The sequence below is a fragment of the Dermacentor silvarum genome, chromosome 7 (genome assembly GCF_013339745.2).
Source record: "Dermacentor silvarum isolate Dsil-2018 chromosome 7, BIME_Dsil_1.4, whole genome shotgun sequence".
Classification (NCBI taxonomy): domain Eukaryota; kingdom Metazoa; phylum Arthropoda; class Arachnida; order Ixodida; family Ixodidae; genus Dermacentor; species Dermacentor silvarum.
Genome location: NC_051160.1, coordinates 36245889 through 36255869, shown reverse-complemented (window position 1 = coordinate 36255869; position 9981 = coordinate 36245889). Strand labels below are relative to the sequence as shown.

Here is a 9981-nt window from a genome sequence, read left to right as displayed (position 1 = left end):
ATCTAGATCGAAATGAATGTGCTTGCGCCGAGCGGGTAGTAACGGGTTGAAGTGAATTTTACCGCAGAAAAACACACAATGAACTCATTGTTTTGCACATTGGCTCACAACCACACCCGATGAATATGTCTCCTTTTTGAGAAAGAACATGCACATAACTTTTGCAATAATATATAGCGGCCTATGTAAAGCAGCCTGGGAATATTAACGCCTGAGTTAGGAAACCTGCTGCACGAATTCCTATTCGTTATATTAGCTACCGCACAAGCACAAGCAAAAACGTTTGCTACATCAGTCAATCTAGATACTTTATTCAAGCCCCATTAAATGAAATACTTCCAAAAATTACCACCAAGCTAGAGTTTTGACACATTCAGTGAAATCCAAACCGAAACCAAACGTGGAATGGCCAATGCTGTGAATCGCTTGGCAACACTGGTAAGCTTGCTGCGCCGGCAGCACGTGGCCGCCAGCTGTCCGATACCGAGGGCATATTCATAGGCCTGTTTTCGTGTGTAATTTTCGTTCGTGCATCCGCGCTAAGGCCATGTTCTCCGCGGTATGTGTGTTATTCGTGAACGCAATGGGAACGAGTCCTCGTCAACGCAGTTTAACGCGATTGTAAGTAAAGGGAAGCAGCGGGCGCCTTCACCGGCGCGGCCCTCGGCGATCGCTTTGTTTGGATGTGTCGCGCGCACGGTTCAACGTTTGACTACCGGGGTTGCGCGTTGTCGCAGTGCAGTGATGATTATATGCCAGTGCTCATCGTGAAACTACACAAACCGCATCACTGCTGATGGAGCTGCCACGTACGTACACGGCGGCGCCCAAGAAGACCTTTTCTGAGGAGAATGCACGCCTGGCGATTGTCACTTGCAGTCGTAACTTTTACAAAGGTACGTACAATTACCCCCCCCCCCCCTCTTGTTCTATGGTATTTGCGTAATTTTGAAGCAGTGTGTGTTGTGATACCTCATAAAACACAAGTGGGCGAATCCGCTCATTCAGTTTCGTCTACAGTCCCTATTACTGTTATGTTTGCCTTGTGGTTCGTGGCGTATGTCCATCGGACCCTGTCAAACCAATTCCAAGTACGAATGATCTACTAGCACAGAGGTTGACGGAGCAATTAATTTGATTGAAGGTCCGCGTTAGTCGATCGATCGTTCTTGTCTCGAGTCATGCTATGCTACACGCTATGAAATATCTTGTATTATTTTATGCGGTTGAATTCAGCGTTGTCATTTTGGAGATAGATGTAGCTATATCATTTGCATTTATTTCACTGTGGTGTGCGCGGCATCTTGTAATATTCATTGCAGAGACAGAGTGTACCTGGCTGGCTACTAGGCGATTCGTCTAGCAGAATTTTAAACTTCGTTTATATTAGTGGGCTTTATCATGCTGGCGGACCTCCAAATCACCCAGGTGACATTACTAAATACAAGTATTGATTATCAACTTTCGTTATTACTATTGGTGGTGCTGTTACTGATGCCGCTATCCTTACTAGCCACTAGCTAGAGAGCTGTCCAGCGCAGCTTGTTTGTTAGTATTTTTAGGTGGCCTCAACTGTGCGGTACTTTCATATGAAAGGCTATACAAGTGTTTCCACAGCAAGGCTGCAGCTGTTTGCATCATGAGTTTTTTTTTTCTTCTCTAGTGGATATAGCTGCTATGCGTAAAATTTGCCAACAGTCATTCTTAACAGTGAAGGAACTGCTAAGAAGTAGTGCCACTGCTGCCACTGCTCACTGTAGAGCGAGAATGTTGTCTCGGAGCATCAAGAAACACGTCATCCCCGATGAAGTCATTAAGTTATTCGGAGTAATACTCCCTTCGGAAGTACATGCCAAGCGAATAGCGAAGATTCCGAAGTCGGAATTATGGAGACAAATTCGTCTACTTAAGGACTATCTGCGAGTGAGATGCCCCGTTGCTGATGTCTTACTTCAACAAATGCGGTTCGCTAGTTACGCGACGGAACTTACTATGGACTACCACATTCCTTCCTGCCCTGAAGCTGCGCCTTTCCAGGCCTGAAAAGACTTCTTCCATAAGGACACCGCTTTAAACGCTCCGAAACGTCAACGTATCATCCCCTACGAAGCACATATTGGAACGTGGTCCCAAGTATGCAAGCCAACCAAGACTGAGCAACGTAGGCAAGGTAACACTTGTTCGAAAGATCGCGAGCAAAGCCAGCGAAGAAAGCGCTCCGAGGATTATCGTGGAAGGTGTTGACTGCGTTAAAAAGTTAAGGAACCCTGGACGACAGGGAATCAACTTCACATCTACCGTGTGCGAACCTAAAGACAAAGGCCTAAAACTGTGCCTCGCTGACAAAGAGGGAGGGTTCGTCGTAGTCGAAGGCGGCATCTACAGCAGGAAAGCCAGCGAGGCCTTGGAAAAAAACTTTGTCCCAGTGGAAGAACGACAGTCAACTAAGGCAAGAATGTACTGCATACTCTAAGCCATGCGAACCTGGACCACCTAAGCACGCAAGTCAGGAACTCGAAAGGTACTGCTCTTTCTGCATTTTTTACCGCGAAGACCCATAAAGAAAACATTCCCTTCAGGGTCATTGTGTCGGAAAGGAACACGTGGCAAGCACAAGTTTCCACGCATCTGGCAATGCAGTTGTCACGGCTCGACGTCCAGGACCCATAGAGGATCGAAAACTCGGAGGCCGTTATAAACTACCTTCATACTCATGGTTCGGCGCTCTCGGCAGCTTTTTGTGTAGGCATACAAGATATGTACTACTCCATTCCCCATTCAGGTATGCTGGCAGTGCTACGAGCAACAATCGAGGAGAAAGGCTGTCACCTTTACTTGGGAGTGCGGAGAGTTGCGAGCATGCGCTACTCTCGATGGAGGAGAGAGACGACTGGCGGCACGGCAAACGAAGATTTAATATATACAGGAGAGGTAGAAGCACGCAACACAGAACACTGAAACTAAAACTCAAAACTGAGGGCACGCCAAACTAAACATAACTCAGCGAAAAAGCTTACTTAAAAGAACATCCAAATCTCTAACTAAATACAACCCTACTAGAAAACAACTATCTCATTTCCGGAGCCTAGCTCCGCCTTAAAATCTCTCGGTCAGTCTTAGCTTTTCTCGCCAAAATCTGGCCACCTTGGCCCCGGCCTAACTGCGTCGTAATTCGGAAACGGGATCGTCTCTTACAGATCGTCGTCTTGAAGTTCTCGTCGCGTCCGTGTCGAGCTCGTCCGAAGCGTTGAGGATGCCGTAGGTGCCGATGCCTCGCATTGTCTCTTTTGTCGGCGGTGAGCTCGTCAGCTCGTCGGTGATGAGCTCGTCAGCTCGTCAGCGATGGCGCTTGGCGTTGCTTAGGCCCACCTGCCTAGGCCTAGCGTCGGGATGCGTCGCAATCTCTTCGTGAGTGCCGACGTGGCGTCCCGTGGAGAATCGAACGTGCCGGTCTGTCGCAGAAGGGGGATCCTCTCTGGGGTGCCTGGTCCTGCCGTGAGAAGCTGCAGCCCGTCCAGGAGCATCGCCCGAACTTGCCGAGGTCAACGGCCACACCTTGGACGGCCAGCGTCACGGACTCAACCAGACCCCCAAGTCTCCCGTCGCCAGAGCGGAGCTGGCGATGCGACCTTCCTGACCCGGTGCCACGTTGAACCTCAACGGACAGCGCCGTTCATCCCTCGACTATGCCTCGGTTCGTGCGCCTCGCGCGCTCGCGCCGTTCCGAACAGCAGGCATCGCGTGCTCCTCTTCTTTTTCGCGCCATCGGCGGCCTCTTACATGTGACAAAGGCATTGTACCATTCCAGAATAGTGCTGGCGTTTCCTTGGACACCTTCTTCGAGCTTTTGTCCTCCTTTCTTAATCCCACTGTCATTTGTGTTGCAGAACAGCACTACATTCAAAGAAGTGGAGTGTGCATCGGCTCACGAGTCGCACCGTACTTGTGTGACCTGTTCCTCGCAGCAGTTGGTGGAAGAATTGAGGATGTTTTAACAGACAACCACGTTCTAACAATATTTCGCTATGTGCATGATTTCCTCGTGTTATGCAAAACAGCAGGTGAAACACATTTAACCAAGTGCAGGGAAGGTGTCCTGAATACTTTCCATGAAGCATGTCCGGATTTAAACTTCACCTTTGAAATGCCAGAAAGAAAAAAAATTTGGTTTCTTGATTTGGCCATCACCTTCAAAACGCAGCCCACATGCTGGAAGTACGAGAGCCGCTCTTGCAACAGGTTCCTGCCATACGATTCCGACCATTCTAAGAATGTAAAATGAGCCATCGTTACCACAGTGCTACAAGCCACCCTAAAGAAGTCGTGTCATCACCTCATGGAAGAAAGCTTCATGCACCAGGTAACCAGGCTCAACAACGCTGGCTATCTGAAAGGCCTGCCTACAGCTGTCGACGAAGGGTTGCTAAAGAAGATGAAACTCCTGAACAGCAAGCCTCAAGAAAAAGAAAAGATCCAACAGAAAAGGAAGAAGGTCGCAGTTGTGCCTTATATACATGGCCTAACCCATAAGCTAAAGAAGATAGCCGGAAAGGAAGGCGTCACGGTTGCATGTTCCAGCACCAAACAAGGCATACTCAATGTGTGCACGAGTCAACAATGGCGAGCAAAATAAGCAGTGCACAATCAACCACCAGAAGAAGTACACTACCTGCAAGACAGGGGTGATATATGATATACTTTATCATGTGGCCGAAGATATATAGGACAAACAGGCAGGTGTGTCAATGACAGGACAAGAGAGCATGCAGCATGTTTAGAAGGAATCTCTGCTGGGCATCTCGCTTTTCATCATCGCCAGCACCATTGCACCGTACAACTTTACGACATACAGGTTTTAGAAAAAAGTAAAGAGAAGCAGACGCGCGAAATTTTAGAAGCCATGACCATTGACATGAAGCGGGCAATCATGCATCAGTACACCATCGATACTACTAACACAAAAAGAAAAAAACTACTTGCGCAAAGACGACATTTCGCTCTGAAAGACGGATAACCGGCATGACAAAAGGAAGAAGCATTGGCTGTCGTGTGCTATAAAAGGTGTGGGAAACCAAGAATAAACATTCAGTTGCTAGTCCAGCGTGTGTCCCTTTCTGTCCGTGTCCATACGTTCTGCTGGAAACCATTTGTGCTATCTAAGCGCATTACTCGGAGCATAATCACTAGAAAATGGTAGAGCAGAGATAGATTTGCGTAAACACAGGATCGGCGCTTACTTTCAACTGCAGTTTACTGAAGAAATGTGAACCCGCCGTGGTTGCTCAGTGGCTATGGTGTTGGGCTGCTGAGCACGAGGTCGCGGGATCGAATCCCGGCCACGGCGGCCGCGTTTCGATGGGGGCGAAATGCGAAAACACCCGTGTACTTAGATTTAGGTGCACGTTAAAGAACCCCAGGTGGTCCAAATTTCCGGAGTCCCCCACTACGGCGTGCCTCATAATCAGAACTGGTTTTGGCACGTAAAACCCCCATAATTTAATTTTTTTCTGAAGAAATGTGATATTTATAAGTACAGAACAAGACCATTATGGGGCATCGCATTAATGATAAAACAACCAAATATCTGAGTCACCAGGACCCCCTAATACAACCACATCATAGTCATGTACCATGACAGATTGGTACGACCTAGTATACCAGAGGTGATAAGAGACAATCCAGATTATCGCACAGCATGACACTTGCCTATAAAGATCTGAAAAGGTAGGTGGAAGCATGTGCGCTGGCCCAGCAAATAATAACCTAAAAAAACAAGACTTAAAAAGCAGATGTGCCTCTAATGATGACTCGGAAGGAGTACATAACAGATCAAAAAACGAGAAAGCAAAACCAGCCAAGCAAGTTGGTTTTCTGAAGGTACTTCAGGTCTTTATTTGCCACGGCACTGCGTCCAGCAGCATCTGGGGCAAGAGAATTGGTTGAGCATTTAATGTTGTCATGTGCTTCGGGCTCGCTCTTTCACATGGGAACAAAACAAATCCATCTGCCTGCCTTGAGTGTCGGTGTCATATTCTTACCTTGATACCCTAAATCAAGTTTACCAATTCACAGTTTTTCGAACTTTCTGCTGCTTCTCAAGCTGTGTGCATTCATTGGTTTGCCTCAAAACTGCAACGCCAGTGCTTGTTTTGAGACCATATTCAGCCATTTGACAAGTTTGGTGATAGATCTGATGCCAATTTGTCTTCCACAGTGATGGCATTGTTTTGACTGCCAAGTTGTTGCAGGAAGACCTTCAGCTACTTACGCAGAACAGCACGTCTAGGATGGCAGTGTCAGTATTATAATCGCTTGCGATGTCATTTGTAGCACCTGTAAGACTCATCGCGGCAGGGGATACGGCTTTCGTCCATGGGTCAATGGCATCCTGTATTTTGCGCTGCATGGCCCTTACCTTAAAGAAGCAATCTAGCCAATTGATAACTTGCATGATTTTTATTGTATGCGTTAGGGGCTTAGCTGCAGCCTTACTAGCCACTGTGGTAGGAGGTTGCTTTTTTCGTGGCTCTTTTGGGGACGCAGCATTGGGTAGTTCTCAAAAAAGTTCATTTTTGAGGCAACACAATTGAAAGTGTTGGTTACATTCTGCATCAGTGATGCAGACATAAGCACGCTGTTTGTTGTTGGGTATCGGGGAAGAGTTCTTTAGTATCTTTCTGTTTCTTTAGCTTAGTACATAGTTAAGCGCTAGTAGTAGAAGCATGTGGTAGTACATTTAGTACATACGTAGTACATTTAGTACTTCATACATCTCGATCAGTATCTGAGCCGGGCTCGCTAAAGTAACTGACTCTGAGCATGCTTTATTGTGTCTTCTCTTCATCTTGTAGGCATCAGCGTGCTACAGTCAAATTCAAACTTGCGAAACTAAAACGCAAGAAGAAAGAGAACTGTCTCCTCATGCATACGGCAGCAAACAGCGTGCGTCACTGTTACAGAATATTAGCAACAATGCTTCTTTCCCATTGTCGCCTAATAGTGAGAAACTTTTTTTGAATTACTTGGTGCTGTAGCATCAAAACGATTCAAACTTGCTCCTAATGCATTTAGTAAAGCCCTCAACATGCACAAAGAAACGTTCCTATCCTATTAATTATCCAGTAGGCTCCTTGAAGACAAGGGCTTAATAATATTAATATGGGATACTGTTGGAGCTGCAGACGCTCATCTTATTCCATTCCGCCCGCATAAATTTTTCTGTTGTTAAGTACATGGCAATTACTTATAGCAACATTGGCATTCCCTTGTTACTCATGGTGTGCTATATACGCAATGCAAGGTGCTGTAATAGGTCGACAATGAAAACAAGACTGTCATGGGTAAAGCTAAAGCGATTAGAATGTTGAAAGTAGTTAAAAAACAAATGCAGACTGAGGGGCAGAGAAATGAAGAGAATGCAAGCACTCCTTTGTCTGCGTTTGTCCACGCCGCTTTCAACCTTTCAACCATAAATACATAACAGCTTGCCCAATTTTCGGTTCTCTTCGATGCTAAAGCGGTGTCAGATCCTCATGACCAACCATTTCAACTGAATAAATCTACCGCAGTAGTGGTATAGCAGTAGAGCATCCGCCTCGTATGTGGGAGGTACTGAGTTCAAATCCCCATACCGCCAGAAACGCTCCGTTTGTTTCTGATGGGTAGAGATATCCCATGGCCTGGTGCTCAGCTTCTTGTGAGGGTTCACATCTTGAAAGAGATTTCATGCGTGCTCTCTGGGCACCTATTGTCCAACCACAGACGCTCTTGTTGAAGAGCCTTAGCCCCGGCTGCCTTGAGGCAAGTGCAGCCCTCACTCACATAGCCCAATTTGTCCTGCTGATACTTTGCAGCATACTTCTTGTGGAACTAGCATGCGCACTAGGCATTTTTTATTCGTTTGTTTACTTCTATTTTAAACACTCAGGAAAATGACACAAAGTTGGAGGGTACGTTCATATGAAGGGTAAAATATTAAGTAAATTTCCACAGCCACTTAGTTCAGCCTAATCTGCGGCACACTAAGATTGTGTCGAAAATCCAGCTACCAAAGAATCAAACATAGGTGTAACTTGCAAGAATAGCCAAGTCTTATTCTCGAACCTTGAAAACACACATTCCAACTAAGAATTTGAGTTTGAAAATCTGCACTTCTGGCTGGCCCTCCAGTTTCTTAAACTTGAGTAGTGTCATCCCATAGTAGGTGGTACTCAGTGGTGTCAGTTGAGCTTCAGATGCCAGTTCTCTTGAAGCTTTTGATGACAGTGTCATCAAAAATCATGCTCTGTGCCTCTAGGACCAATGCACCCAACAGTTTCACTGGCAGCCTTTTAAACTGGCCTCCTGGTGTCAGGGAATGATCACAAAAAGTGAAAGCCTGTGATTCTTTGTATGTAGAAGGCAGTTGCTGACATGTTCTCATGAAGCCCATGCCGCCACATGAAGCACATCATCCAATCGCTGCTTGCGTTGAAGTTTGTAGTTGGAATGCCCTGCTTCCTTGTAAGTCGGCTAGCCTCCTTCTGTATCATTTAAATTTACACAGCACAGCTGTGTATCCTCAGGCTTCTGAGCTATAAAGCACTGCTACTTGAACTTGCAGGTAAACATCAGTCTTCGGTCAGCGGAAATTCCTGTTTGCCTTGCTGGTAGCATTCAGCTTTTCGTGCAGCCGTTTCTAACGGCAGATGTGTACTTTGTTGACGCTGAAGTGCCTGCTCAATGAACGACTGCCATTCTACAAAGCATGTTGAAATGCTTTGAGCTTGAAGCGGGTGCTGTAGCTTGCTTATGACCTCATGTGGCACGCTAGCAGTCTGATCACTCCCTGCATGCGTGGCGTGACCTGTCCAGACTGACAAAAAAAACCTGAAAAATACTAGCTTTGTGCATCTAGCACTAGATAGCTCCAGTGCTGGTACTGCGACTGGCATCCGCAGCTGGCCATTATTTTCAGTCGAAGTGAAAACCAGGCCACCGGTTGGAGTGCTGAGTTGCAAGTGCGGTCATTGTGTGGGAGGGTGGGGGATATGTGAATTTTCATTGTGTGCATACTTACGGTGTGTACTATTATTAATTAACCAAGCAGGTACGCAGTAACGCCTAGCTATGTTGGGATTATTGCTGCTATTCAATAGGAATCTGTGTAATGAAAACAGCTTGGTGTGCCTGGCCTACAATAACGTGAAAATATGCATTTGCTTCTAATTGACCCTTCGCCAGCCACAAAGCCTGCTTCAAAACAGTCATAAATATTACTTGTACTCCTTTCACCACATGTTGCTCAATTCTTCAACATTTCTCAGTGTATTAATCAACGCAACAAGTATTGTACTTAGTTGTCTGTCTTATGGCAATAATGATTCATTTGTTTGTGCAGCTGTTTTCACAACGCGGACGACACCGTGTCAAAGGAGGTTATGGAAGAAAGACTGAAAGCAGTGCACTGGTACCCCTTGCAGCAATTGGGTAATGTGCTGTAGTAGTGAACTTTGCAATAAAGTTTTATCTCTGCTCATATTGCTTTCAGATGTTATAAATGTGATTTCCACATCACACACATACCATTACCTGAAGTTTTAGATGGAATGATGAGCGCATATTTATGCAGTGAGCCATCAGAAGTGCCGATTGGCATACTCTAGTGTTTAAAGGCACTTAAGACTGCAAGACTAATGAAGTCACAGCCAAAATTCATCAATTCAATAAACAATACAAATTTCAACAGTGGTCTCCGATACAATAGTATACCGACAAACAGTAGAATAGGTACCCAGGCGGCACGTCGGCTCGGACCAACGTTCGATACGTATTGTCACTTCCTGGCCGAGTGATGGCCTAAGGTTAACAGCGTGGTTCCAATATGGGCTGGGCCATTCTAATTCCTGGCCGAATGATGGCCTAAGATTAACAGTGTGGCGCGAATATAGGCTGTACCATTCTGATAGAGATCCAACGCTGGCCCGCATTACACATTCAGTA

At 46.0% G+C, this 9981-nt stretch overlaps 1 long non-coding RNA gene across 1 annotated transcript; it reads left to right on the top strand.

Annotated features, from left to right (window-relative positions):
• The first annotated feature begins 497 nt into the window (after positions 1 to 497).
• Positions 498 to 9511, top strand: LOC125947294 (uncharacterized). The gene is made up of 2 exons (XR_007468165.1): positions 498 to 896; positions 9380 to 9511. It is a non-coding gene; the product is annotated as an uncharacterized LOC125947294 (long non-coding RNA).
• Positions 9512 to 9981: the final 470 nt, after the last annotated feature.